The following is a 27224-nucleotide window of genomic DNA, read 5'->3' on the forward strand; positions in this document are numbered from 1 at the left end:
CCAAGGGCTGACTGTACTTGATTACGTGAACAGAGCTGTGTTTTCTGTTTTTAATTGAGCAATTATCTAAAGTACTGTGCATGGGACAAATGTATGAGAAGAAGTGGAACAATAGAGTTAGAGCTGATTTAGCAATACCAGAAGACACTGTTGCATTGTTAAGAAATAATCCCAAACATCTTTCTTCCTATAACCTAACACCCATTGTTCACAAGTGGTGGAAATGCTGAAGATGAATCTCTGTTCACCAGGTATGCATGACCTTGACCATCAGCTGCTAGGGCTTTCACTATTGCAATCCCACTGTGATATTTTCTTCCTCTCTAAGTTTGTAATGAACTCTCTCGAGAGGACATGATGAAATATACAACTCCATCCTAGTAAGCATCTTTATGTCTACAAGCAGTGTCCTTTAGCAATTATTAATATAAACTACAATCTTAATTCTGTGTTAAAACCATTTAATAGTATTAATTTCTCTCCAAGTTATTTCAGGAATATTATTTATGTAAATAAATAGAATATATAATACAAATACAGAAAATGCATATATGTGTATACAATGAATTATTTCTCCATATACACATATATTTTTTATAAAAAATCATTCTGAAATAGTAACCGTCTGTAATGTCCTCTATAGCAGCAGGTACACAAAGTTTAAATGATTTATGTCTTTCAGAAATCTCTAGGCAAGCAGGTGGTGCAATTATTAACCACCCGTGGGAACTTGGCTTCAAAGCCAATCTATTATGATTAGAATCTGCAGGATCTATATCCAGCACAGCAAGTCCTGGCCACCAGATGTCACCATTCTTCTATTCCCTTCCTGGTGCTTGAAGAGAGCTTCAGACATTATTTTCTTCCAAGGGACTGAGGGAAATACGTGCCCTGGAACGTTGCTGGGATTTCAGCAAAAGGTCCTTTCTAATGAAGACTGGTATCCTACTCATGTAGATTTCCTTGTGGTTCTTGAGCATGGCCTGAACAGTTTCTGACAGCTGAGGATCCAAGTGGCTAATAATTTGGGGCTCATCTGGTCAGGAAGTGTTAGAGCCACTTTCTCCAGCTTGAAGTTGAAGGCAGAACTGACCTAAGGTGTCTAGGTCCTTGGGCTCACTCAGTGCAAGAGAAGCCACGAGTGTGTCCTACTAAGGTGCTGGGGTCAGGGGACCTCCCTACGAGCTGTGTGGCCCTGAGAGCTCACTTACGAAATGAGGGGGATGGACTAAATCTTTTCTAGGGTCTCCAAGTTTCATGCTCCTTGGTTTTTAAATGCTTCTTTTGGGAAGGGTGGGTAGCAGAGTGCAGATGATCTCAGTCCACGAATGAAGACCCTAGAGAGGGCAGTGGAATGGGGTGGAGAAGTCCTGCAAGAAAGGTCAGGGGAAATTGAACATGAACCATCATAGGGTCTGGATGTAGTGACTGGCTATGGGGTCTGGAAATTGCTCGGGTTATGACCTTTGTCATTTCCACCTCTAAGTAATCCACCAGCCAGCCCCCTCTCCCTCCATTCCAGATAATACTTAACAACTATCTGTAATGCTTGACGATGTGAATATATGGCATTCTCTCTCCTGGGGCTTGGCTGGATTTAATATGTCATGTCAGTCAATGCTCTTTGTGGTGCCTTCAGGGCATGGGATGCGTTTTATTTCTTTTGAAATTTACAACAGGGCAATGTTTAGCTAGCATGTCCAGAGTGTTCATAAAATCCAAGAGTAGGAGCAGGGCAGAGGAGGAAGAATGGAATTCATTTACTGAACACGCCTACTATGTGCCAGATATGGCTAAGTACCTTACATATATTTCATTTTATCTTCACAATAATCTCATGAAGCAGCATTAGTTATGCTCATAGAGAAGCTGAAATCAAATGGTTAAGTGACTTGCCCAAGGTCACAAAAACCAAGTGGCAGAAGCCCCATCCTGCTTTATATAATCCATTCTCGGAAGGAGGAAACTGAGCCTGAGCGTGTTTTTTACAGTTGCCTGCGCCCTAGATGGTTAAGACCAGAGTCTCCCCCTCACTGGGCTTCACTGCTGGAAGGCCCCCGATCCTTGGAGGCTTGGACTGCACCGCTTTGGAAGATGCATCGTCATATCAACATTTGCACACTTCCCCTGACCTTGCTGGAATATTATTTATCGCCATGATCAGCATCAGACTGTCTCCCTCGGTGGTTTCTCCCCTCTGGCTGCCGAATTGAGAGGCTGGGAGTATTCCTCTTTGGCAGGGTTGAGACTTTGCAGACGGCCCCTGAGAAGGTGGGGCGTTCCGAATTGGCTGAGCGCTCCGCCGGGGGCGGGGAGTTAGCAGAACGTCCCTGGCCGGAATCCCAGCCTCCTAGTGGGGCGAGCCCAGAAGCAGAGAGAAGTTGGTGAGGTCGGGCAGGGGAGGGTAGGAAGAAATTGCGGACTGATTCCCGCCCTGGTCGACTGAGCCCCCAAAGGAGCGCCTCTGCAGCGTCGGGGCTGAGTGTGGACGAGCCGCGCGCGGCCCGCCAGGGCTGGGAGTTTGCAGACCGTCCCTGCCGCGGCCCGCTCGGCGGCGGCCCTGCGGCTCCCGCGGCGGCGGCGGCGGCCCCAGGCGGGATCCAGCCCGGGTAGCCGCGCCGCAGGCTCGGGGCGCCGCGACCCCGCGCCCCGCCGCGCCTCGGGCCCCGCGGGCACTGCGGCCGGCGGTCGCTTCTGGCTGCTGCTGCCGCTGCCCAACACGGAGGTAAGCGCTGCTGGGTCCGGGCGATCTCGTCGGAGCTCGCCATCCTCGCGGGGAGATGCGCGCAGAGGGGACCGCGGGGGGCGCGGGCGGGCGGGGAGAACCTGCACCGGGGCGGCGCGGCTGGGGGCTTCCACCGCCGCCTGCGTGGGTGCCCCGGCCGCGGCCGCTCAGCGGGACTCCGGAGTGCAGCCAGGTGTCGCGCCTTGGGGAGCCCACCTGCCCGGGGCAGCCCCTCCGGATGGAGGCTGACGCCCCCAAGGCCCGCTGGCGAGGGGCTTGGAGGCGTTAAAAGGCACTGTCCGGAGGAGGCTCCGGTTGCGTGGGCTGGAGGCGAGCGGCCGGAGATGGAAGATGGGCGCTCGGACCGCAGAGGAGCCCAGTGGGGTCACGCTGCAGGCGTGGGCCGGGCTGGGGTCCCGGAGACCCAGGCGTGCAGGACAGGCTCGGCCACCGGCCAGTGGGGAGAAAGAAGGCGGGAGGCCGGCCCCAGGCCCTTCGGGAGGAGGGATGCAGCAGCGGGGGCTCCTGGCCATGGTTAGGGAGACCCCGGGGCGCCCTGGGCCCTTCAGGGACGGCCCTCCGGACCGCGATCCAGCCAGCGTGCTCTGCGCTGCTACCGTGTCTGGGAAGCTGCGGTGAGCGCAGAGCCCACACCCGCGCACACACTCCCCGAGAGCATGCTCAGTGCGGGCCTGGGAACTTCCTGCCGAGTCGCGAGCGGCCCCGGCCCCCTCTGGGCCCGCGGCTCGCAAAGTTGGGGGCGGCGGAACTGGCGAGTAGGGCGCGCTGCCCCCGCCTGCCGCCCTTACGCGCCCCCGAACCCCTGCAGAGCCTCTGCTGAGCCCCAGGCGCTGCTCTCCCCGGCCGCCCAGGCGGCTGGGGTCGGGGGCGTGGGTGTCATCCCTTGCTCCTTGCGGCCGGCTGGCGGGAGGCCTGGCGGCGGGGCTCTTGCCCGGTGGACCCGCTCGTGGTGCGCCCGCCGTGCGCACGGACCCTGCGCGGCGAGCAGGCTGGGTGGAAGGGGGTGTGTGAGCCCGGGGACGTTCGCGCACACACTTGCTGTCACACACAAAGCCGTGGTTTCGTAGCCGCCGCGCCGAAGAGCTGAGGAGGGAAGGGGGTGGCGCTTGCATTGTCCAGCGACGTTTGGAGCACCAACCGGGTGCTTGGCGCCTCGGTGCTGCGGGAACCAAGCGAGGTGTGTGGATTTCGGAGATGCCCGAGTCGAGGTCTGGGCCCGGCACCCCTGGCACTGACTGCCAGGCCCTGCCCAGGCGGCCGCCACTGTCTGCACCGGGCACTGGAGGCCCAGTTAGGGAAGGTTGGGCACTTCTGGGGCTGCGAAGTTGGGGAGGAGGCAGGCTGAGGTTTGTGTGGGGCTCGGGTGGGATGGCAGCGTCCCACTGGTAAACATACCCAGATCAAAGCGCTAGAATTGGCATCTCGTTCTAAAGAGAAGCAATTGAGAAGCTAGTTCATTGAACTGAACTCCCCTCAGTTCATTGTCAGGACCTAAACGACTTGGTTGGTTTTACCCTGAGAGATCCCTCCTCCCCCAAAGCCACTGTCTCAAAGCCACAGTCCTCAAGGCTGAGGACTGTCACCCAGGTCCTCAGCCTTGACGGTGGATCGGAAGTCCCTTGTCTGATCCAGGAAAATCACAGAACAGTGTTTCCTGAAGGGCAAACCATCTCGGATCTGTCTTAATGAATACATTTTCACGCCCTCTCCCTTCTCTCCTATAAATTCTTTTTGTTGCTATTGTTCAAAACCGAGATGGGCACCCTTGGATTTGTTTGGCCGTAGGATTAGAGTAAAGCTCTAATTTCTAGAGGTCTTTTCAGTTTTCTCCAGTTACCCATATAGTCAGACTATATGGAGAGGCCCTGAAAAGCCAGGCGGAGGAGAAGAGGGAAGAATGAGACCTTTTAACCCTTTCTAGGGACTGGGAGAAGAGGAGAAGGAAGTTGCTCTTCCTGGCACCTGGCTCTGGCTGAGCGGGTGCCTGCATACAGGGTTTGTTTTTCTTCTCTCATCTCCTCCTTTGTTTCATCCTGCCTTCCTGGCTCTGGGACACTTGTGACTGGAGTTACTAGGAGGAAGTAGTCTGTCGTCCTGGTTGGGAGTTTTGCAGGGTTTGCATCTACACCAGTGGCCTCCAGTTGGTTTCAAGGTGAACTGCCAGTGACAGGAGGGCTGGGGGCCTCTGCCCAGATGTGCCAACGACATCTGTGTGTTCCCGCCACCGCTGCAAAGCAGCTTGTAATCTCAGCAGTGTGTATTTCAAGTGCTTTGTGTTTTAAAGTGTGAATACAGTCCTCATTTGTATATATTGACACATCTGTATACATTTTTATAAAGAAGCATATGCATATGTATGTGCACGGGCGGTCTTCTTTGGTAGAGTCTGGAAGCTGGAAGGGACCTTAAGAGATCACAGGAATTCAAATACTCTCTCTTCCCATTCAGTTTTCACAGTTAAAAAATAACCAATCAGCCTTCTGCCCAGCTGGCCTCTGAAAGTGTTGAAATTCCAGAATCCCCCTGTGACCCTAGCTGAGGGGGTGGCCTTTGGCTCCTCTCCTGAGAAGTATGGCTGCTCGGGATCTATTCTAGATGTCACTCTGATGTTTGACCTGACTTTTCCTAATGTCCCACATGTCTCAGGATCTAAGTCACTGCAAAGTCATCCCGGCTTAGTGTACTAGTTTACCCAGCAGAGATGTCTAGAAAGTTGCAAAGAGCAGTCACTTTAAGATCTGGGTTGCAAAACTTAAGTCCTCTCTCACTCTGTGGTTATCCAGACAGGTAGTTGCTTTGCTTAAGAGTAGTGGGGACTCGTTTTTGTCCCTTCTCCTGTGTGTCATGGCCTTCTGGCCCTAGAAGGGGTGGGGGTTGGGAGTGGTATTCTATATTGATGCCATTACAGGAGGCCGCAGGAAAGCATGTGCTGTGAGCTTTGTCTCTGGGGGTCTGCTATGGTGGCTGTCAAAGTCTGGGCAAGGGTCCTGGTGTCAGGTGAATGGTCGATGGGTAGTTTTGACTGAAGGAAGGTGTGTGTGTTCCACAATCCAGGTACGTTAAAAAAGGAAGAAACAATTTTATATTTTGTGGGTTGCCATGTGGGTGACAATTGAGAGGACTGGGTGAGAAAGAAAGAAGCATTCGAGGCTTGCCAGTGCACGTTTCGCCAGGCTGCCTGTAAAGTTAATAATTGCTTTGAAGCGTAGAGTCGCTCTTAATGGTCAGAAGATGGCTATACTTTTAAATATATCTTTGAAATTGAGTAAAGATCTCCCGAACCCTTAAAGTCTCTAATCTAAGCCATATTCCTATACATATTTTACATCCTGAGTCAATAAGCAACAATCTGAATGCAGCTGTGGCCACGACGCTGGCTGCAGGTGTGCTCACAAGCATTTATCCAGTGTCTGCCGTATGCCCTGCACTGTGCCGGTGCTGGCTATAAAGATGTCCTTCTAAATTACGTTCTCTCTTTTAATTTATCTGACCTTCTCTTCCAGTGTGTTAATGCAAACTAATAGCTCTTGGAAAGCCGCCAAGGTGGGTCCCAGGAGGCTTCGTTCTGTAACCATGTTCTCAGCTGGAAGAGTTGGGACTTGAGCTAAGCGTTTGCCCATTTGGGTGGTTTTATTTTATTTTATTTTCATTGTCACAATTAAGTGCATCCTTCCTGAACTTCGTCAGATCTGGAAGGCTGTATATTGTATGAGCATGGGAAAGATTGGAGGAATCCTTTTTTCTTAAAAATCCCACAGCTCTCGAGTCAAAACAATCTTCTAGAACAGGCACAGGGCCTTCCTCTCATCTTCCAGCCTCAAAAATCTGGACAGGCAAGGGTTATATATAAGTTGTTGTGGCTGTGTTTGGTGAGAGTGATTCTCCTTGTGAACTGTCCCTGTCCCTGTCCCTTTGTCACCTTCACTGCCAGGCCTGTGTTAATTAATGCCTGCTAAACCTTGACCCCTGTTGGGGCAGCTACCTATTATGGCTGGAGTATCTCTCTGCTCTGTTGCCTGTGCACTCAGGAGTGAGGTATTCCCCTAGTGCTTTGTTACTAGTAATAGTTAAGTACTGGTGCATGTAATAGATTTAGTTTTGAAAAAGTCAGCATTTAAGGTTATCCCTGGAATAATAACAACCGTACTTATTTGTATCCCTCTGTGATTTTTGTGGCTGGCCCCTGTGGGAACATGTGCCACCCACCCACTCTTGTTCTAACCTCACTCCTTGCTGTTGTAGTTCTGCGCACAGACTGCTTGTAAGTCCTGTTATGCTGGTAAAATGCTTTTTATACATATCCCACACAGAGAAAGCCTTCCACTCTAACAGTTTGGGGTTTCTTCCACATCTCCCCCACCCCGTTTGAGTGTGCCATGTTGGTGATCTTCATAGAGATTTTATGTCCTTGTGGAGAAGCGTTATGGGCAAGAAGACAGAAATGATGGCGGTGAAAACATTTCTCTTCTGTAATTGGCATTATTGCAAATGCTTGTTTTGTACTGCAGGTATTTCATTTAATGTTTTCTGCAACACCAAGATAGATTCCATTGTTATTCCCAGTTACAAAGGGCAATTGTAGCATTGCGAGGTTATGGAATCTGGCCAGGGTCACAAGCAGCTTACAAGCGACTGAGCAAGGATTCGAACCCAGATGGTCTCACCCAGAGCCTGCGTTGGCTGGGCTCTGTGCAGTTGTTAAGGCTGACAAACGTGCCCTATACCAGCCAGCACCTTCTTTCCAACCCAAGAGGGTAGGGGTTTTAGACACTCGGGGCTGGAAGGGGCTGCAGGGAGATCCCTCCTCTTTCTAGCTGAGCTGGCGGAGGTGTGGAGAGGTACTTGGACTTACTGAGCTTCACTAGCCATCGGCAGAGGCAAAGCTGGGCCTCACTTCTGACCTTGGGTTCCGCAGGAACAATTGATAACAACTGATAACAGATGTGTGCCTGCTTTGTTCATAGCAATGATCTAGAAAGAGGATGTGACAGCCGCTTGGCATCTGTTCCTCCCTACAGCCCACTGTGTGCTCACACCACCTTTACCTCGGAATGTGGTGGGGAGTAGGTCAGTGTGGCCGGGGTTTCCTCCCATCCCCCACTGGGAGAATCTAAGCAACTTATGTCCCTTTGAGTGAGGGGCTCCCTTCCTCATGTCACTTTTTAAGTTTGACACCTTAAGAACACAGTCTGGGCTGGACTTCACGTTTCACTCTTACTTATTCTCTCTGTGTGTCTTCAGGCTCCTGGCCCTTCTCAGCGCTAGTTTCTATTCTTTACAATCACGGGGTGGTCAAGGGGTGACCTGGCAGGAATGTCAGGGTTATTCTAATAACAGTTCCAAAAAGGGTGCCTGTGAAGACATTCCAACAGTGTCTCTGGAACCCAGAAAGAGAGCAGAAGCCATGCAGAAGCCTAGCAGAAGCCTCTGGCAACTGGGATCGTTGTCCTTCGTGGAATTTTCCCGGTGGCCATACCAGTGAGCACCATTTCCTTTCTTTTTATTCCTCTCATATGCCCAGGATTGCATCAGGCATTTCAGTGCTCTCACCTGCTCCTGATTCTGAATATTTCTAGGTAATAAATAGTCCCTAGCTGCTCAAGAAGTTTAAAGGCACAGTCCTGGTCAGGGCCCACCCGGAAGAGTTAAGTTCAGTTATAAAGGAAATTGTGAATGAAGAACACATTAATTCAGCCCATATGGCCACTTTGGTCCTCAGTTCTTATGTTAGGAAGGAAAGGGAGGGTTGAATGAGCTCCAAAGATCTGTTTAGTCTCTAATGTTCCTTAATCCTATACATGTAGCAAAGGAGATGTAGCAAAGTATCCTACATGTAGCAAAGGAGGTGTAAAATAAAGAAATTAAATTCCCTTACTGAATAAAGAAAAGCATTGAGAAAACATTCAAGTTGTTTTTGCCCTTGCTCATAGACTTTCTGCAGTAGACATCTGAAACGCTTGCCTAAGAAGAGCCAACCCTTTATGACCATTATCTTTTGGGATGTTTATCTTTGCATGTTTAGAATTAAAAAGCCTTGGTCCTTACTCTTAGCCCAGAAATAACCTGCTTTCCCCTAGTGAAGCTATTTTTTCCCTTGGGAAGTAGAGATTCAAAGAGTAGAAGATGACCAGGCTCACAGTATTCTATGGTTAGGTGGCAAGGTACCCGGGGGACGTGGCTAGGTGTTTACGATGCCCCAACGAGGGCCAAATTCTGTTTACATCCCTTCCTCTCCACTTCAGTGTGAAACAGCTATGTTTGAAAATAAGGGAGTTTGATATCAGACTCCTTGCAGCTGCTTTATTTATTTATTTTTTTTTAGCCATCTGTTATTTTCAACTCCGATTTTTTATTTACTAGTGGCGTTCATGCCGATGAGGAGTTTTCTAAATGACCGATTCTTTCTCTTAACGCATCTTGTTGGGAGAAGCACTGTCTGTGCCTCATGCTGAGTGCGCGCTTTCTGTTTTTGTTTGGCACCTCTCTTGCTATTTCTGTTTGGAATACTTCCTTTATCCCCTCTCAAGTAATTTTTTTAGAGCAACTAAGGTTAGAGGCAGCACCAGGTGGAGGAGACCGAGGAGAGGGAGGGGGAGCTTTCCTCTGTCCCCCTCCCCCAGCAGTGTCAATCATGAAGTGTCCCCAGTCCTGGGGGTGAGACCTTTGCACATTCAGCTTCAAGCCCCTGTGTTCATCTGATTGGCTTCCCTCTGTAACAAAGTTCTGATCTCCCTGGCCAAGGATGGTACGGTTCTCTTCCTCTTCCTTTAGTTGATTTTTAACTGTCAGGCTTGTCAGATTTAAAGGTAACCTTATGTGGGCGATCTTCACTGTACATTGTGTACAAATGTAATTCTCTTGGGTAAATATGATCAACCTTTTTGTATAGGTTCACCATTCCTCATTTGCAATTCTGATGTCCAATGAGCTCCAGCAAGGGAAAGTTTTTTTCTTAGGCTTTTCCCAAACAAAACAAAACAAAACAAAACAACCAAACATCTGGCTCCAAGAAATACTCAGAAAGTATGAAGCTCTCATAGGCACAGACTGGAAGCTCCAGGGCTGGGCATGCTGAAGTCATGAGATCAGCCTCCCCGGGGGTGAGGCCTCTCTGCAGTTAGCTGCCTGTCTTCAGACCAGCGGATTCTATGCTCTGTGATTGCAATTTCTGATTTCCCTAGTGATGCATCACTTAGCTTCTCCTACACTTGGGGGGTTCTAGTGGGCCTGCTTGACTGGGCTCAGTGCACTGACCTATTTACTCTAGCTGCTGCTGTTTTGGTTTTTTTTTTTGAAACAGGGTCTTGCTCTCTTGCACCCTGGCTAGAGTGCAGTGGCATCATCATCATGGCTCATGGCAACCTCAAACTCCTGGGCTCAAGCAGTCCTTCTGCCTTAGCCTCCCCAGTAGCTGGGACTACAGGTGTGTACCACCAGGCCCACCTTATTTTATTTTTTATTTTTTGTAGAGATGGGGGTCTCACTATTTTGCTCAGGCAGGCTGGTCTCAAACTCCTGACCTTAAGCGATCCTCTCTCATTGGCCTCCCAAAGTGCTAGGATTATAAGTATGAACGACTGCATCCAGCCCTGCTATAGCTTCTTTAATCTATCCTTAAGAATATTCTTAGGTGTGGTCCTAATTTTGAGGTCCTGTTTGGTCATTGTGATCTTTTAGAGTTCTCTCTTTTTTTTAAATCAATCTTTTTGTAGATATTTTTTTCCCTGATAGTGAGCACAATTCATGGGTTCATGAAGGTAAACAAATTGGGACTTTGGGATTCAGTGTGTGTGTGTGTATACATACACACACATACCCCACTAGAGCTATTACTTTATTGTCAACATTATCTAAAAAAAAAAAAATGACAGTGATCAAAGTTGGAGTAACCGTACATCTGGAGTAACCATCAGTTAAATGAAGTCTACAGAAAGTTTTTATGGAAGGATTTTGTTAATATGGCTTTCCCCCTAGTACCTGCTTGTTGGAGCTATTATATAAGTAGGGGATCCTTGGATTATGATTTTATTGTTCTTCCTACAAAGTGTTTTCCATAATAACGAGTTGTTTACTCTGTCATACTGCCTTTTCTCTACCTGTCTTTGTAGGCAGAGTCAGATGCAGCTTTCCATTTTTGATGCCATGACTGGTTAGTACTCTCCAAGTTCTATTGTTTCTTTCTCCCAGGCTGGGAGCTTCCAGAGAGACTTTTCTATTTCCTCATTGTCAGTATTTAGTAGAAGTATTTTACGATTATCTTGTCCTTCTATTGCTGCCATAACGAATAACCACAAACCTAGGAGCTTAAAGCAACACACATTGGTTCTCTTTTAATTCTGTAGGTGAGAGGTCCAATATGGGCCTCACTGGCTAAGATCAAGGTGTCTGTTCCTCTCAGGAATCTCTAAGGGAAAATCCCTTTCCTTGTCTTTTGTAGCTTCTAGAGGTCACCCACATTCCTAGGCTTGTGCCCCATTCTTCGGCCTTCCACACCGGCAGTGTCAAGCTGAGGCCTTGTCCTCTGTCATCTGACCACACCTGGGAAGGGTTCTCCACTTTTAAGGGTCCATGTGTCAATAGACCAACTGGAACAATGCGGTGTAATCCCATCATCTCAAGGCCCTTAATTAATCACAGCTGCCCTGTAAAGTAACGTTCACAGGTTCCAGGGGTTAAGATATGAACATACTGGGGGACCTACCAGTCCTCAAAACTCTTTGTAAGAAAGGATTCTTTACTCCTTATGTAAAGGAACTATTTTTTTTTTTTTTTTTGAGACAGAGTCTAGCTTTGTTGCCCAGGCAAGAGTGAGTGCCATGGCTGTCAGCCTAGCTCACAGCAACCTCAAACTCCTGGGCTCAAACGATCCTCCTGCCTCAGCCTCCTGAGTGGCTGGGACTACAGACAGGCGCCACCATGCCCAGCTAATTTTTTTCTATATATATTAGTTGGCTAATTAATTTCTTTCTATTTATAGTAGAGACGGGGTCTGGCTCTTGCTCAGGCTGGTTTTGAACTCCTGACCTCAAGCAATCCGCCCGTCTCGGCCTCCCAGAGTGCTGGGATTACAGACGTGAGCCACCGCACCTGGCCGGAACTATTCTTTATTGTATTATTTATTGTATTCCTGTTATAGGAAATTTACCTGTTTCCTTGTTACTCACCTACTCACCTTTTTTAATATATTCAAATCAACTATTTGCAAAACACTTTTGTATCTAAAGTTTGAGTTCTGCTAAGGTCAAATGTTGAGCTGGGTCCTTTTGCATGTTCTAGAATATGTAATTGTCCGCAGTCCTGTTAACATTACAGTGGAGAAACTGAGATGCAAAGGAAACTTGCCCAGGGTCACATAGCCAGACGGGGTATCGAGCGAGCTGGGGTACAAAAGCCTGCATTCTTTTTCCTCTGCTTTTCAGCCTTAAAAGTGATAATAGAAAAACAGAATGAGAAATGGTAATGGAAAAGTGTAATATAAAATCTCTCTGCTTCTTCCAGGGTGATGATAAACAGTAAATATTGCCTGTGGTAGATTGATTGTACTAATGGCTCCCATTAATGTCCTCCCTGTCCACACTCTTTGCCCCATAACTTTGTTGTCACTGCTCCTTCCTCCCCACCTCCCACCCCCCACTGGGATTGGCCATGTGATTTGCTTTGGCCATTGGGATGTTAGCGCATGCTAACATGTATAAATGGAGTTTTAAAAGCACCTATGTGTTTTTGTAACTGAACCAAACCGGATTTGTTTGCCCACACTCCATAGTAGCACTAGGTTTTGCAGCGACAAAGGTTTATTGTCGGACAGCCAAGACAAAAAGACAGGAGTGGAACTCAAATATGTTTCCCTGAGACAGACCTAGGGTTGGGGCAAGATTTTATAGTCGGGGGTAGTAAGGTGTGATCTGATAGGGTCTTGCAATGGGGTGATGCCAAGAAACATAACTCTGACTGGACCATGCTGCAGGGTAACATGAGGGTTCAATCTGATTGGATCCTGGATCCTGCCAATTGGTATCCGTTTTTTAATTCAGTCCCTGCTTCTCCATCCCAGCACTTAGGTTCCACCCATGGTTTTAGGCTTAGTTCGTCTAGGCATGGTTAGGTTACATCCATGGCAACTGAAAAACAACTCACAACTTTGGTCCATAAAAGTTGAACCAGCGTGGTCTAATGTGGTTACATTTCTGATTGGCTTTTATACAGATAGGCTTGCTCTCTCAAACCTTGCCACCTCCACCATGAGAACATGCCCAGGCTAGCCCAATGGGGTGAGTCAGGTTGTGCCAGCATTTTCTCTCCTGGACTGACAAGCCCCATCAGACCTGTCAACTGCGTGTGGTCTTCTGAGCAGGTCTAGCCCGGCCTGGATCATGGAACTGCTGGGCTGATCTGTAGAGCTGTGCAAATCAGCCACTGAGTTCTGGGGAAGTTTGCTATAGAGCAATTGCTAACTGGTAATACATGGCTCATATCAGATATTCAATAGCGTAAGAAGTAATTTTGGTGTCCTTTTGGAGATCATTTTGTGAGTTACTACTTGCAACTAATTGATATTCTTTCAAGGTTGTACTTCAGGTTTAAGAACTTGTCCCTTATCTCCTTTTCTTTAAAAAGCATTAAAATTCTTTATTTTCTTACCAGTTTCACTTAGAAGCAGTCTCATTTTCCTTTCTCAAACTATTTATTGTAGTATGGTGGCTTTTGACCCCAATCTACATTAAGAAATATACATTGACTCAGAACTCACACATGTAAGTATGTAACAGCAAGAAAAGTTACATATAACAGTATTTACCTTTACTACCTCTGATGTCCTCTCTTCTTCTATTCTGTTCTATTTCATTGACTTAAAAAAATGCTGGTCAGGGGTCAACAGACTCTGACTGACTTGCTGCCTGTTCTGTAAATAAAGTTTTATTGGCACATGGCCACTTCTGTTTGTTCTTGAATTGTTTATGGCTGCTTTCTACACTGCTCACAACACCCTTGCACTGAATTGATTTGATCACCCATCAGATAGTTGCAAACCTCCATTTGGAAGACCCTGTTCAAGACCCTGATCCTTAGTTCTCCTGATACCTTTCTAGAAATTACACTGAACCAATCTGGCCGATGTGAAAACTAACCCTTCTCCAGTGTCATACTCAACCTTTCTTTTCCATTTACTTAGATTCAGCAATTAAGCTCTTGCTGTTTAATATCATACCTGATTGGCTTATCTAGGGAACTTCTCAAGCATTTCTAAAATGTTTCATTGTAAGTAGTGTTATGCCCCCCTTTTTAATTTATTTTTAAATAAAGCTTTAGTGGAAACTAACGGGAATTAAAGTGGACACAAATTCCATTCAAGTGCTAGTTATTTATTCATTAGATTCCAGCAGTGACTTTTTATGTGATATAATGGAGTCCATTAGTGGAAGAGGTAGAGAAACAGTGATCCTGGCTTTTTTTAGAACACCTTTTTGGCAACTGGTCCTTATATTTTTGAATTAGGGTGGTATTATTTCTGAGCATAATAAAATTTAGAGACATTAAATCATGGACTTTTGCTGTTGAAAAGACTTTGGAGATTTCCCCCCCCCCTCCAACCTAATTGGGCCCTTAAAGGCCAAATGTCTCCAATATTTCCATTTTCCAAGCCTGTCAAGGAAGGACAACATTGTCATTTATGTTGTGTGGCTTGTGTGTGGGATTGATGAGAAAGAGCTGAGGCAGAAGAAAACTCCAGAGTGATCTGGATATGTCTTTGTAGAATCTGAAATGCCCGGTGAAGGATGGTCCCTGGTCCATTTATTTATTGGCAGTGAGAATGGAATAAAAACAAATGGGCTTAAACTGCAGCATGAAGAGCTCACGTAAAATATGAGAAACATCTCCCAAATAAGGTAGATTCTTTGATGCTAGAATAGGTTCTCCTGAGCATTTTTTTTTTCTTTTTGAGACAGGGTTACACTCTGTCACCTGGGCTAGAGTGCAGTGGCGTCATCATAGCTTCAACCTCATCTCCTGGGCTCAAGTGATCTTCCTGCCTCAGCCTCTTGAGTAGCTGAGAGACTACAGGTGCACACTACCATGCCTGGCTAATTTTTCTAATTTTTTTGTAGGGATGGGGGCCTGGCTCTTTCTGAGGCTGGTCTTGAACTCCTGATGGAAAGCAGTCCTCCTGCCTTGGCCTCCCAGAGTGCTAGGATTACAGGCATGAGGTATTGCGCCTGGCCTCTTGAGCATTTTTGATGTTAGCTGTGCCACCCTTTGTTCAGGTGGGTGGCCATCCCTCTAGGTGGTTGGATACTTTTAATTAATAAGGATTCTTCTGAGTGCTAGCCATAGAACCCACTGGAGCTTGCTTCAGTGCAAGTGGAAAATTCACATTAGGGATACAGGGATAGGGTCCAGGAGCCATCTACATATAGCCTGGTCCTGAGGCTCTGGGAATTCCAGAAACCGTCATTGCCCTCTTCTCTGCTTTAGTCTGCCTGGCTGCTTAAGTCTTACTCTGTCTGCTTTTCTTGTCCTAAGGGCAGAACTCTGGGTAGGGCTACTTGTTTCAGGGTAAGCCACACAACAAGGCTGATCTTTCTCTTACAATGCCAGCTTCAATTTCCTGGGGAGTGTCCCCTTAGTGCCCAGCTTGAGGTCACCCAGAGGTGGACAGGTTAGGACCTGGAGAGAGGACTCCAGTCTCATCCTAGGCTTTATAATGTTATCGGGGACATTTCAGTAAGTCGTGGGGCACTTTTCCTTGTCAATGATTAAGTGGTGCTACTAGCATTTATTGGGTGGGGACCAGGGATGCTAAACATCTGTAATGGGTAGAAGACTTGCATATCACACAATGTTTCCTGGGACCCACTACTAGATAGTCATGGACAAATAAAACCTGAACCTAGACCTAACTTGCATTGTAAACAAGTAATTTTTGCACATTTTAAATCAACAGTGACCTTTGTTTTGTTGAGAAATTTGCCATTTTGGAAACCCACACCACACAATAGCATCACCACCATCACCTGTTATCAGTCCATGTTCGCAGCTGACTCATTTTTTTTTAATTTTACATTAAAGCACATGTCTCTAGTGACTCAAGTATGCCCTCTAGAATGGTCTTGTCCAACTAATTGCATACTGAAATACATTAGGTTTGTCGTAAGTTACTTTCCTTTTGTTCGCATTTATGTCATTCTTAGGACATTGCATGTCTGTGTTTGAAATTGTGTTTAGGTAGGTTATCTAAGAATTTGCTTCCAGGTGGAAAAGGGGTATTATAAGTTTGCTATAAGGCTGGGATGTTGGAGCTGATAGAGTTTTTAGAACACAGCACTAGGTGAAATGATTTGTGAAGTAACTGTTTTTCCCTCTAGCCTAATGATTCATTTGAATGAATATTCTTAATGCCGAGCATTTAAAGAAAGCAAACTGTGGCCCATACATTGGGTGCAGCAGGTAAAAGAAATGGAGCTGGGGGCCCCAGACATCCTGGTTGTCCCCCAGCCCAGCCCACAGGTGATGGACTGTCCTTGATGCAGAACTGCCACTTGCCCATATGTCTGCCTTGTGGCTCTGATGTAGGTCTGCAGGTTTCCACATCATTGTGGAATAGCTGCAGGAGAAGGGGGTGAAATCAGGTTATTCTACGAGTTTCGTATGAACTGCTGCAGACGACTTCGCACAACTTCAGGGGGACCCGGGAGCTTGCATGAGAAAATACACAACTCCACTTTCACTAACCTCTAGCCAAAATTTAGCAGTTCTTTCAATTTTGAATGGTGGCTATAAATTGCAGTAACATTAGCATTGTCTGTGACTTTGTCACCAATAAAAATCCAATATTTTCATATCTCATTACAGATGATTAACAGATATCTTGAAATATCAATACTTACCACTTTGGAATTATGGTGGTCATTGCACCTGCTGCTAGGTAGTGTTTTTTAATGTGTTAATAAACAGGGACACGTAATTCATATTATGCATTTAAAAAAAGTCCTTCTGAGAAGGGTCCATAGGCCTCTCTAGTCCCCCAAGGGGTCGTTGGCACGGAGATGGTAGAGTGGGACTGTGGTGTGTTCTGTGACCCTACACATGCTACCGTTCTCCTGTTCCTACTCTTCTCAGGAGTTGACCTCCTGCTGACCTGGCTTTTCCTTGAGGGTGTCAGATGTGGGATGCGGAGTGAACATGGGCTTATCTGCAGTTGGCTTGTTTTCTTCTTAGACCTGGTCAGAGAATTCAGCTCTACCCTTGGCTCACTCTTTTATTATTCATGAAAAGGCAAGTTTGTCAGAACATTCCTCCAGCAAGGCTGTGTCTATCGGTACAAGGTACACAATGCATTTAAAGCCAACATGTGCTGCCTATTTGAATCCTAAGCAGATGTATGATTTCTGCTTCAGTTTTTCAAGTGGAGAAAAACCACAGACATCCTGCAGGAAAAGTCCCCATAAACACACCAGCACCCTGTTTTCCGCTTCTTAGGCTTCAGAGCTACGTGATCACCAATGTGACTCTAAGAAATGACCCATCGCCCAAGAAGGACGTTGCACAAGTGGCTGTGGGGGTGGGGGTGTTTCCTCTGGCCATTTGGCTTGTGGGGGAAGGAGCATACCCCAGAAATTAGGGCATGGCTCCATAGGCATGCACTTCATCTTGCTTGCTAGCTTGCCACCCAACGAGTGCAGCCTAGAGGGTGCTGTGCTGCTGCTATAACTGGGTTTCTGGGAGTGGAGTCAACTTTTTTCTGTTTCTGGAAACTTCTGTTGATAGGAAAATGACTGCTACAGAAGAGCTTATTGCACTGTGCCTTGCCGTCCTCCAGACACGGAGTCATTGTTGTGCTGCCATGTGCATCTTTTTCCTCTCATAGCTTCTAAGTCTATATTTAGAGCATGAAAATGCTGAACATTTCCTTTCTAATTCTTTAGAAGTTGGAGTGGGGGAGGGCTTGTCATGTATTCAGCACTAATTCTTTGGACAACTGTATTCAGTGACACTGGGAATAATAATTTTTCATTCTTTGTTTCAAAAAATATTATGCTGAAGATTGGAATCCAGTAGCATCAGAATTTTCCCCTTCATTTTTCTATGCATTTAGCTACTGATCAAATTTCTCACTGAGTATAAGCCACTCCCATAAGGAAGTAGGAGCAGTCCCATTGCATTATATTCCTACTGCTCATTTAAGACCTAAAGAGAATATATACGTCTGTTTAACAAGCTTATCAACGAAGTGATAGCATTTCATCTGTGGTTGTTTTTTTTTTTTTTTTTTTTTTTATGAACAGGAATAGCAAAATGCTATTGCTCCCTGAGGCCCTGATTGATATTACAGATTCATGTACAAGATTGTGAGTACAATTGACGAGGCCTAATTTTTAAAGTGAGATATCTAAGATCCTTTTATTGAGAAGCTGTTCCTTTTATCATTGGATCTATAAGGCCGGGGTTTTTTTGTTTTGTTTTTCTTGGCTTGAGAAAGTAAGACATTCACCAAATTCATTGGCTGAAAGGTGACAGTTTCATTCAGTTTGATGGATCTCCTACCTCCCCTGAATTCTGACCACATTCACTTGGCCTGTTTTGTAGAGGTTTGGTTTGGGTGAATTTTTATCTTAATTTTACTTTGTAGAGAGTAAATAAAGTCCAGGTCTAGGGTATCAGAGTTAAAATAGCCATGAGTGATTCATCTTCTGGTCAGATAGATGACGGAATTAATTGTGTAGCTGCTGGACACAGGTAGACCATATCACAATAAAAAATTGCAAATATGGGTTCTTCATGCTACTTGACAACTCAAACTTGGACCTGGAGACAAACACTTTTTCCAGAGAGTGGACCTTTCCAGTGTGGCAGCTGGTATTCAGGGGAATACTAGGCACTTCCATAACCAAGCCTTGTGCACACTGTCTAATTTCATGCTTGGGACAACCTCGTACATTAGGTTTTCTTATTTTCATTGAATGAACATGAAACTATTGTACGGAGTAGTGCAGTGTCTTGCCTGCAGTGATTTACATAGTAAGCAAGGTGACCATACAATTTACATCCGAAGCTGGACACTCTTGAGAGTGAAAGGGAGTGCTATTGATGATTATGTTGAGGTAACAGGCATAAAAGGGGACATATGTCCCCCTACTGATAAGGTACAGATTAGGGGTCTCTGATTGGGGGTCTCTGAATGCAGGTCTCTGATTCCAGAGCCTGCCTGCTTTCCGTTGCATGTGGTCAGGTCAGGCTGCTCCATCTTCGGACGAATTGGTAAGGCACAGATGGAAGAACCGAGTCCTGCACTAGGTGTAAAGACACAGAGAAATTCCTGTAAGGCGACATCAGAGTTCCCTTTGGCCAGAGAAATGGATGTGCTTTAGCATCTACAAGAAAGACAAAGTAAGAGTCATAAAATCTCACATCTAGGACAAACATCTTCATAGCCAGTGGCTGTTAAGATATAGAGCCATATAATGAATTCTTCAATAGTAAGATATGTAGATACACATTTACTACTCCTGTTTTTAGTGCTCTGGCCATGGCTGTGTTATCAAGGCAAATCTCTGTGTGGTATAATCATTCCTGTGAGATGTTGAGATAAAAATCCCAGCCACACTGTGGCTCCTGACTCTCCGTGCTCGTGTGAGCCTCAGACATCCACGTGTGAACACACCTGGCAGAGGCTCAGACGCAAAGATGGATGAAGCACAAGGTACTTACAAATGATATTACAGCCCAGCCATGAAAGGTAATCAAGAGCCTTGCACAGCACCCTGGGATTTATTCGTTCACAGTGTCACATTCTCTTGTGGCCTTTTGAGCCAGCTGAGAGGTGTGAAAGCAAAAGTTTCCTAACAGGGCAGTTCTGTAAATACCACAGCCTGTAAAACAGTCTTGCTAGATTACCATTTGTCATCAGGTCAGCAGTGCCAGAAAATGACTTGCCATCCAAAGGCCACGGCTGGCAGCCTAGAGCAAGCAGAGGCCTGGGCAGGAGTTACATACTTGGTCAGACATCTGGGAATCAGCTTTCAGTTGAGAGCTGATACGTGGCCTTCATTTACACCCAGGTTAAGGGGGATCCACATTCTGACCCTTGGAGCACCTGAAAAAGAATGAATCCTAAAGTAGGCAAGACAGGGACTCTGGGGTTCAGGGATTTCATCTGCTTCTGTGGTTGGTTTGAGCCACTCCCTGAAGAGGACAATGATCTCTGGTTGTCTTTGTGAAGAGCCAGGCTTTTTCCTGGAAGTACGAGAACCACCGGCCATAAGACAGGAGAGAAAGAACACAGGGTTGAAGGAGAGGCGTGAGAAGGTGAAGCAAGGGGAGAAAAGAGGAATTGGTGTGGCCAGAAGCAGCCATTCTGCTGTGGGACAGGAGGCTGGAAAATGCAGAACAGCTGTGCTGCCAGGGGTCACGCCAGTCTGTGTAGAATGGGGAACCAGGCACCAGCTGGCAAGACAGGGCATCTGGGGACTGGTGTTTTCCCTGCCACTAACTAGCTTTGTGAACCTCTGTCTCTTCCACAAAAGTGGGCGAGTTGGGTCAGATGTTGTTCAGTATGACTGCCAGCTGTAAACATCTTGGATGCTGAGCCAGTGAGGCATCCCTGGAGGGCCCACCGGTATGGCTTGATAAACATTTGCTGAGTGCTTCATACCAGGCACAGGGCACAAAGGTGAATATAACACCTGTCCCCACATCTAGCGTGGGACCCTGTAATAAACACTCCCATTGCTGCAGTAATAGGAAGAATAGCTAACTCGTACAAAGCATTTATTAGGTGCTAGTCAGTGTGATAGATACTGCCCATCATTTTATGTATATTAGCTAAATAGATGAGCAAAATGAATTAGTAGAAAAAAAGTAGTAGCTAGGCACTACTGTTCTAATTTTAGAGATAAGGAAACCGAGGCACAGAAAGATGAATAATTTGCCCCAGGTTTCATAGCTAACACGTGGTGGAGCCAGAATTTCAACTGTTGGAGCCTGGCTCCAGAGCCCGCACTGAGTGGCTACTATGGGGGGTGCTGTGGTTTGAATGTCCCCTCCAAAACTCATGTTGTGATTTAATTGTAATAGCATTAAGAAGTGGGGCCCTTGAGAGGTGACTAGAGCCCTTGCAAAAGGATTAATGCCGTTATCGTGAGAGTGGGCTAGTTATTTTGGGAGTGGGTTCCTGATACAAAGGATGAGTTTGGCCTATTTCCCTCTCTGTCTCACACACTGGCTTCCACCTTCCCTCCTCTCCCCCTCCACATTATGACACAGCAAGAAGGCCCTCGCCAGATGCCAAACAGATGCTGGCACCATGCTCTTGGACTTCCCAGCCTCCAGAACCATGAGCTAATAAACTTCTCTTCTCTATAAATTACATAGTCTGTGGTATTTTGTTATAGCAGCAGAAAATGGACTAATAAATGGGGGTGAGGGGGTCACCATTGCTGTACTGCCAGCTGCCTGGGGGCAGCAACCATGTGTGCCCTATTAATTATTGTATTTCTAGTACCTGGCCCAGTGTAGGCTCTTGGGTCATTTTTGTTGAATGGATGGATGGATAGATGAATGGATAGATGGATAGATAGATGGGTGGATGAATGGATGGATGGGTGGATGGAGGGTGGGTAGATGGATGGATAGGTGAGTGGGTGGATGGAAAAAGTAGATGGATGGGTGGGTAGATGGATGATGGGTGGATGGATGGGTAGGTAGATGGATAGATAGATGGATGGGTGGGTAGATGGATGGATGGATGGGTGGGTGGATGGATGGATGGGTGGGTGGATGATGGATGGATGGATGGATGGATGGATGAGTGGGTAGATGGATAGATAGATGGATGGGTGGGTAGATGGATGGGTGAATGGGTAGATGGATGGGTAGGTGAATAGATAGATGGATGGGTGAGCGCGTGGATGGATGGGTAGATAGATGGTTAAATGGATGGATGGGTGGATGGAGGAGATAAACAGGGTCTTCAGAGAGCTTGCAGCTGAATGGGGAAAACAGACCCATAAACGGCAAAGGTTAGTCAGTTGTTTCAGATGGGAAGGGTCCTTAGTGCAATCCGGGGCATCAGAGAAAGCTTCCTGGAGGCGGTGGTGCCTGATCTGATCCTTTTTGGGAGAATCAGGTGGGAAAGGCACTGCCAGCAGAGGGGGCCGTGTGGGCTATTGCAGCACTGCTGCCAACGTTAGCATTCCCAGGGCACAGTGGGCAGGGCAGGGGCTGTTGGGGCTGGGGCCAGGCCAGGAAAGCCTCCCTGGAATGGCATTTGGGCTTCCTTCTGAGAACAGAGGAGAGCACCAAAAGGGATTTAAGCAGGGGCATAGCTTGGGCAGATTTGGATTTCAGATGGGCTGTTCCTGGAAGAGGAGGAAACAGAATAAGAGTGGGGCAGGAGGGGCAGGCTACTGAAGTCGTCCCCGCAAGAGGTCCGGGGAACCCAAAGTGGAGGGGGGAGGCAGAGGCGGCTGAGGGATGTGATGGGAAGATGACTTTTAATTTGTGGCATGATAAGTTCAAGATGCCCTAGGGTTCCTGTCGTGTGGCACAAGTGTTCCCATGTGAGTGCAAAGCTGTGCTGAGTCTGGGAGGGTAAGGACTGGGATACATGGGTTTAGGTGTTACCAGCATCAGGTAGCAGTTAAAGCCAGGAGACTGAATGTTATCACCCCAAGAAGAGTATCACCCTGGAAGAGCCAGTCCTTGGAAAATTGTTGCATTTACAGGCTGAGTCAAAGTGAAGGAGTGCTCAGAGAGCCCTGGTCCTGCTTGGGTGGAGCAGGGCCATGTATTTTATGGAACAGATAATCTTGACCTTGGTGATAATACTTTTGGAGTCCTTGCGGTATGCTTGGAACATTGATGGTGCAGCGCGTTAGGTGTTTACACTTATTTGTTCTTCATAAAAACCCAGTGAGGTAAGTGTTATTCTGATCTCTGTTTTACAGATGAGCAGAGTGAGGCACAGGGAGGCCAAGTCACTGTTTACCTGAGGTCACATGTGTCACATGACCAGAGGGCACCGGTGGGCTGAGGCCTTCTAACGCTTTCATTGCTTTTGTCAATTCGGAAATCTGCAAAGCCCTTTGCAAATGCTATGGAATGAATCCGAGGGTGGTAGGGCTGTCTTGACAAGTGGAAGGGATAAGAGAAGTGTTCCTTTTACCTTTTTAAAGGACGAGAGAATTGCTCAAAGTCTTAGAGAAAGAGCCAGTTCCGAGGGAGATTTCAAAGATACAGGCTGGGGGCGGGGGTGGCGGGGGCGTCAGGACAGATGTGAGACACAGCTCAAAGGTCCACAAGAGAGGCGGCCTCCTGAGAGGAGGTTGGAGGAGTGGATCAGGAAGGGCAGAGCTGTTTCAGAATTGAAGCGGGGATTGTGTGACTCTGCTGGCTCATATGGAATAGCCAGAATAGGTAAACCCGCAGAGACAGGAAGCAGATTAGCATTGCCAGGGCGGGGGGATGGGGAGAACCCTGTTAATGGGTCTGGGGTTTCTTTTTGTTGTGACAGTAATGTTTTGGAGCTAGAAGTGATGCTCTCATGACACGGCGAATGTATACAAAGCCACTGAATTGTACAGTTTTAAAGGCTGATTCTATGTTATGTTAATTTTATCTCAACTTAAAAAAAAAAAATAGAGGGGGAGAAGTGGGCAGGGAGCGAAGTAGGTCATCTCCCTGGCCCTGGCTTGTTCCTCTTTGCAAAGAGCAGGCCCTCAGCTTTGGGACTAGAGGCCCAGACAGTGAACCTGGACAAGGTGTGTGAGGGATGTGGCTCAGGTGAAGTGAAGATAGATGAAGGTCACTGAGCTCCAAGCAGCCACTATGTCGCAAATCTAGGGCAGTGAGTTCCAAGATTCGGTGCTCAGGATAATCCTTTGGGGAACGGGAGGGAAAGTGTGAAAACTTTAACTTATATTTATTTTTCCCCTAAAAATTAAGGTCTTAAGTTTTATTAATATTTATAAGTTGGCAGTAGTACATGTTTTTAATTTTAAAATAAATTAACATATCTTAGGGTTGCATGCTTATTTTGGCTGATGAAATGAGGAAATCGTTTTGAAGGCTACTGGATTGGACAGGTCCTTGGATGATGTCCTTGGGTCCTTGGGAGTGATGGCACATGGGAGACCAGGTCACATGGCTTGTTGAAACAGGTGCCTCGTGTCTCTGCACTGTCTCCAGGTGGACCAACTAAAGGGTCCCTTCCAGAAAGGGCATGAGGTTACCTTGGGCTGCCTGGCTCTTTCCAAACTCATTGTGCTGTGGAGACCACCTTTTTAAAGTGATCACAAACCGTTTGCTGAATACTCACTTGTGGAACTTGAATACTCTTTGACATTGATAGTTTCTGGAATTCATCCCAATCCTCACCTACTTTTTTGGAAAATTGGGCTGTTCACACCCCCCCCCACCCCTGCCCTTCTTCTGACTTCTTGATGTTTCCCCTTCCCTCCAACAGATTATGACCTAGGAACCTGGGATGCGATTTTCCTGCGCCTTAAAATTTGAGCAGAAAGTAACAAGATCTGAGGGTTGAGGGGCAAGGAAAAGAGCATCACCCTGAGTTAGCATGACCTGCCTCCCAGTTCTGACTCTGCTGTTACTAGCTGGGTGCTTCTGGGCAAGTCACTGAACCTCTCTGACTTCCAGTTTCATTTTAACGTTGAAGAGGAGATAGTGGGAAAAACGAAAGGACTTAATGACATGTGAAAGTCCCTTAAACTGGCTAGGATTTAACAATATTGCCAGACCTTTCTCCTTCTTGACACCTCCATCCCTCCTCCAGTCTCTCCATGCTCACCTCTTGTTCATTTTCACCTGGTGGAAAAGGCAGTTGAGAACAAAATGTGCGTTGCTGAGACTTCCTGTTAGACTGTTTTAAAGAAGTCTGTGTTGTTGCTTAGCCTGCTCTTTTCCCTGTGATCTCAATTTGTGGGTTCTTTCCCCCAGTCTGTTTTGCTTTAAGGAGAGTTTCGGGCATTGTTAGTTATGTTGTGGAGTTTGGTTAACTTCGAAGCAACTCATTAATTATGAGCTTTGCCCATCCCTATTAAATGCCTTAATGAGGAACTGAGTTCATAAGGGGCAAACAAAAACAACAACAACAAAAAACCCCCACCCTACTCTCATAGTCCATTGCACATAAAATCAAAGGAAATGAGTCTTGAAAACATTTAGAATCAAAATGTTTGAGTGGGGTCCTTTCAGAATCTCCCTGGTAGTTATGGGATGAGAACCTACCAAGGTGAAGGTAATGCCGTTGTCTCTAATGGACTAGAGATGCGTGCTTGGGGACCTCCCTGACCTGTCTGTCAAGTTCTGTGGGCCAGGGCTTCCCAGATCACTGGGTACGTATGTCTGCAGCACATGCCCGTGTGCGGGCCTGACAATGCCATCCCCTCCTGCATTTCACTGGAGTGCTGTATCCCTTCATGAACAGCAGGAATGTTAAAAATTCTGGCGTCATTAGAAAAGTGTGGCTATAAAGAAAAGTAGGCCTTTGAGTTTCTTAGCTTAGTCTGTTGCTAGGATAAGTAGGTGTGGTGATCCCTTCCCATCCCAAGCAAATATTGTATTGTTTAGTTAAAAATAAATACCTTTTCAATTATAACTGGAATTTCAACACAAATGTTAATATAGTCTAGGTGCTCTCTCTCTCTCTGTCTCTCCTTTTTTTCCTGAGAGAGTGATTTTGTACCATCAGGCTGTTTTGAAACCTTTAATCATTTTATTTCTTTATTAGAAAGGTGGGATAATGGTATAGCATGGAGATGAACTGTAGAATACTGTAATTCAGGAAAAAGAACCTCGCACTATGCCCAAAGTATAGTAGCCACTCAATACATGGTAAATGCTATTTCAAATTCAGATTAAAGAAAAAAAGTGTTTAGTTTCTATGCAGGCAGCATAGCACTATATGAAAAGGAGCCTATTGATTAAACACTGAAAAAGTTTCAAAAAGCCCCCTTTTAAATCCCAAGATATCGGCACTCATGTGATGGATGTCTTGAGGCAGATAAAACAGTTGAGTCTTTTTAGTGGAAGAAACAGGGATCTTTTCACATGAAGTGGTACTTGAAAAGTATTGCTGTAATTAAAATATATAGTGTAGTTAGTTTTCAGGAAATGTACATTTTTCATGTCTTGAAAGAGCCTTACAGAGTTTCTAAAAGAAAAAAAAGAAAAAGATAAAAGGAACAGCCTGTACTGAAAATTAACATGTGATTGAAGTTGGTTTTTGTTTGTTTGTTTGTTTTTCTCTTCTGGCTGTGGTCTCACACCTAGTGGTAGAACCAGTGTTGGGATGAGCAGTCCTGTAACTGTTCTCTAATTGCACCCTCCCCTCCTCCTCCTCCCTCTCTACCTAGAAGTCTGAGCCCCATGGGGAAAAACATACTCTCAATTCTTACTGAAAGTTGGCATTTTCTTCAGTTACGAATATAGGCAACAGACCAAAGTAGTATTAGAAGTACCTTGACCATTGTCATCTATAAATCTATACTGCATTGCAGTGGTTGTGGAGATCTCTAAATATTTTTTCCACTTATCACTATTTCAAAATGATGGTAGATAACAGAACCACTTTTAGATCTTATCAGTTGGTGTATTAATAATGAGGAATTGGATTTCATCAATCATATGTAATATTAAAAAAAAAAATAACGAGGAACTCATCCCGTATCACAATTTAAAATAACTCAATCTAAGTATAATTTGTTTGCTTTGTAATCCTTTGTGTTTTTTTGCATTTATAAACGTTATTTGGAAGCAACATCCATGGGCTTCAGCAGCTTGCCAATGCAGGGCACACCAACGGCCAAGACCCCTAATCTGTCATCTCTGGTCTCAATTCTTTCCTGACTGATAAAGGAGTGGCTCTTAACCCTGGCTGCCCATTGGAATCGCCTGTGGGAGTTTCAAGACTCCCAGTGCCCAGGACACACCTCAGACCAAGTCCTTGCAGATCTTTGAGGCTGGCCCCAGTGATTGCAGGGGATTCCTGTGTGCAGTGAAGGTCTACAAACCAGCCTACTTCCCTCTTTTCCTCCTTTCTGATTCTTTAAATAAGAAATTAAGTTTCATGCTTGTGATAGAAAATTCAAACTATAAGTTTATACTGTCACCTTCATAGCAATAAGTATTGCTGACAAGTTTTGTGCATAATTATTGTAGACACCCCTTCCCCATACCTATGTCCATGCTGGGATTGTACCATGCAAGTGACACGGTACAGACATACTACACACGTTTATTTTTTTTTCCACTTATATAGTAGAGAGCTCTTATTTACCAATTTCGGAGCTAGTTGTTTGTCCTTGAGATTAAAATTCTCTTTCTTTGGCGTTTTTGATTTGCCTAAAACGGGAGAGTCTAATCCCTCTGGGCTCAGTTCAGGAGTAACTTGGAGACCACGGATCTTAACCTCCCTCTTATAAGAAACAGTGCAGTGGGGAGGAAAGAACAGCCTTGGGGTCAG

The 27224-nt window shown here is 46.1% G+C and overlaps 1 protein-coding gene across 5 annotated transcripts in view; it reads left to right on the forward strand.

The window, feature by feature from the left end:
* Positions 1–2326: 2326 nt before the first annotated feature.
* The window catches only part of MGAT5 (alpha-1,6-mannosylglycoprotein 6-beta-N-acetylglucosaminyltransferase), a 316936-nt gene continuing 292038 nt past the window's right edge, over positions 2327–27224 (forward strand). For 4 of the 5 annotated variants that reach the window (XM_076005478.1, XM_012740066.2, XM_020288503.2 and 1 more), the window contains exon 1: positions 2327–2725. The gene's annotated coding sequence lies outside the window, so the exon portion shown is untranslated. The remainder of the gene's footprint in view (positions 2726–27224) is intronic. The other variant, XM_076005480.1, reaches the window with a different exon arrangement.

The sequence above is a fragment of the Microcebus murinus genome, chromosome 8 (assembly GCF_040939455.1).
Source record: "Microcebus murinus isolate Inina chromosome 8, M.murinus_Inina_mat1.0, whole genome shotgun sequence".
In the NCBI taxonomy this organism is placed as follows: Eukaryota; Metazoa; Chordata; class Mammalia; order Primates; family Cheirogaleidae; genus Microcebus; species Microcebus murinus.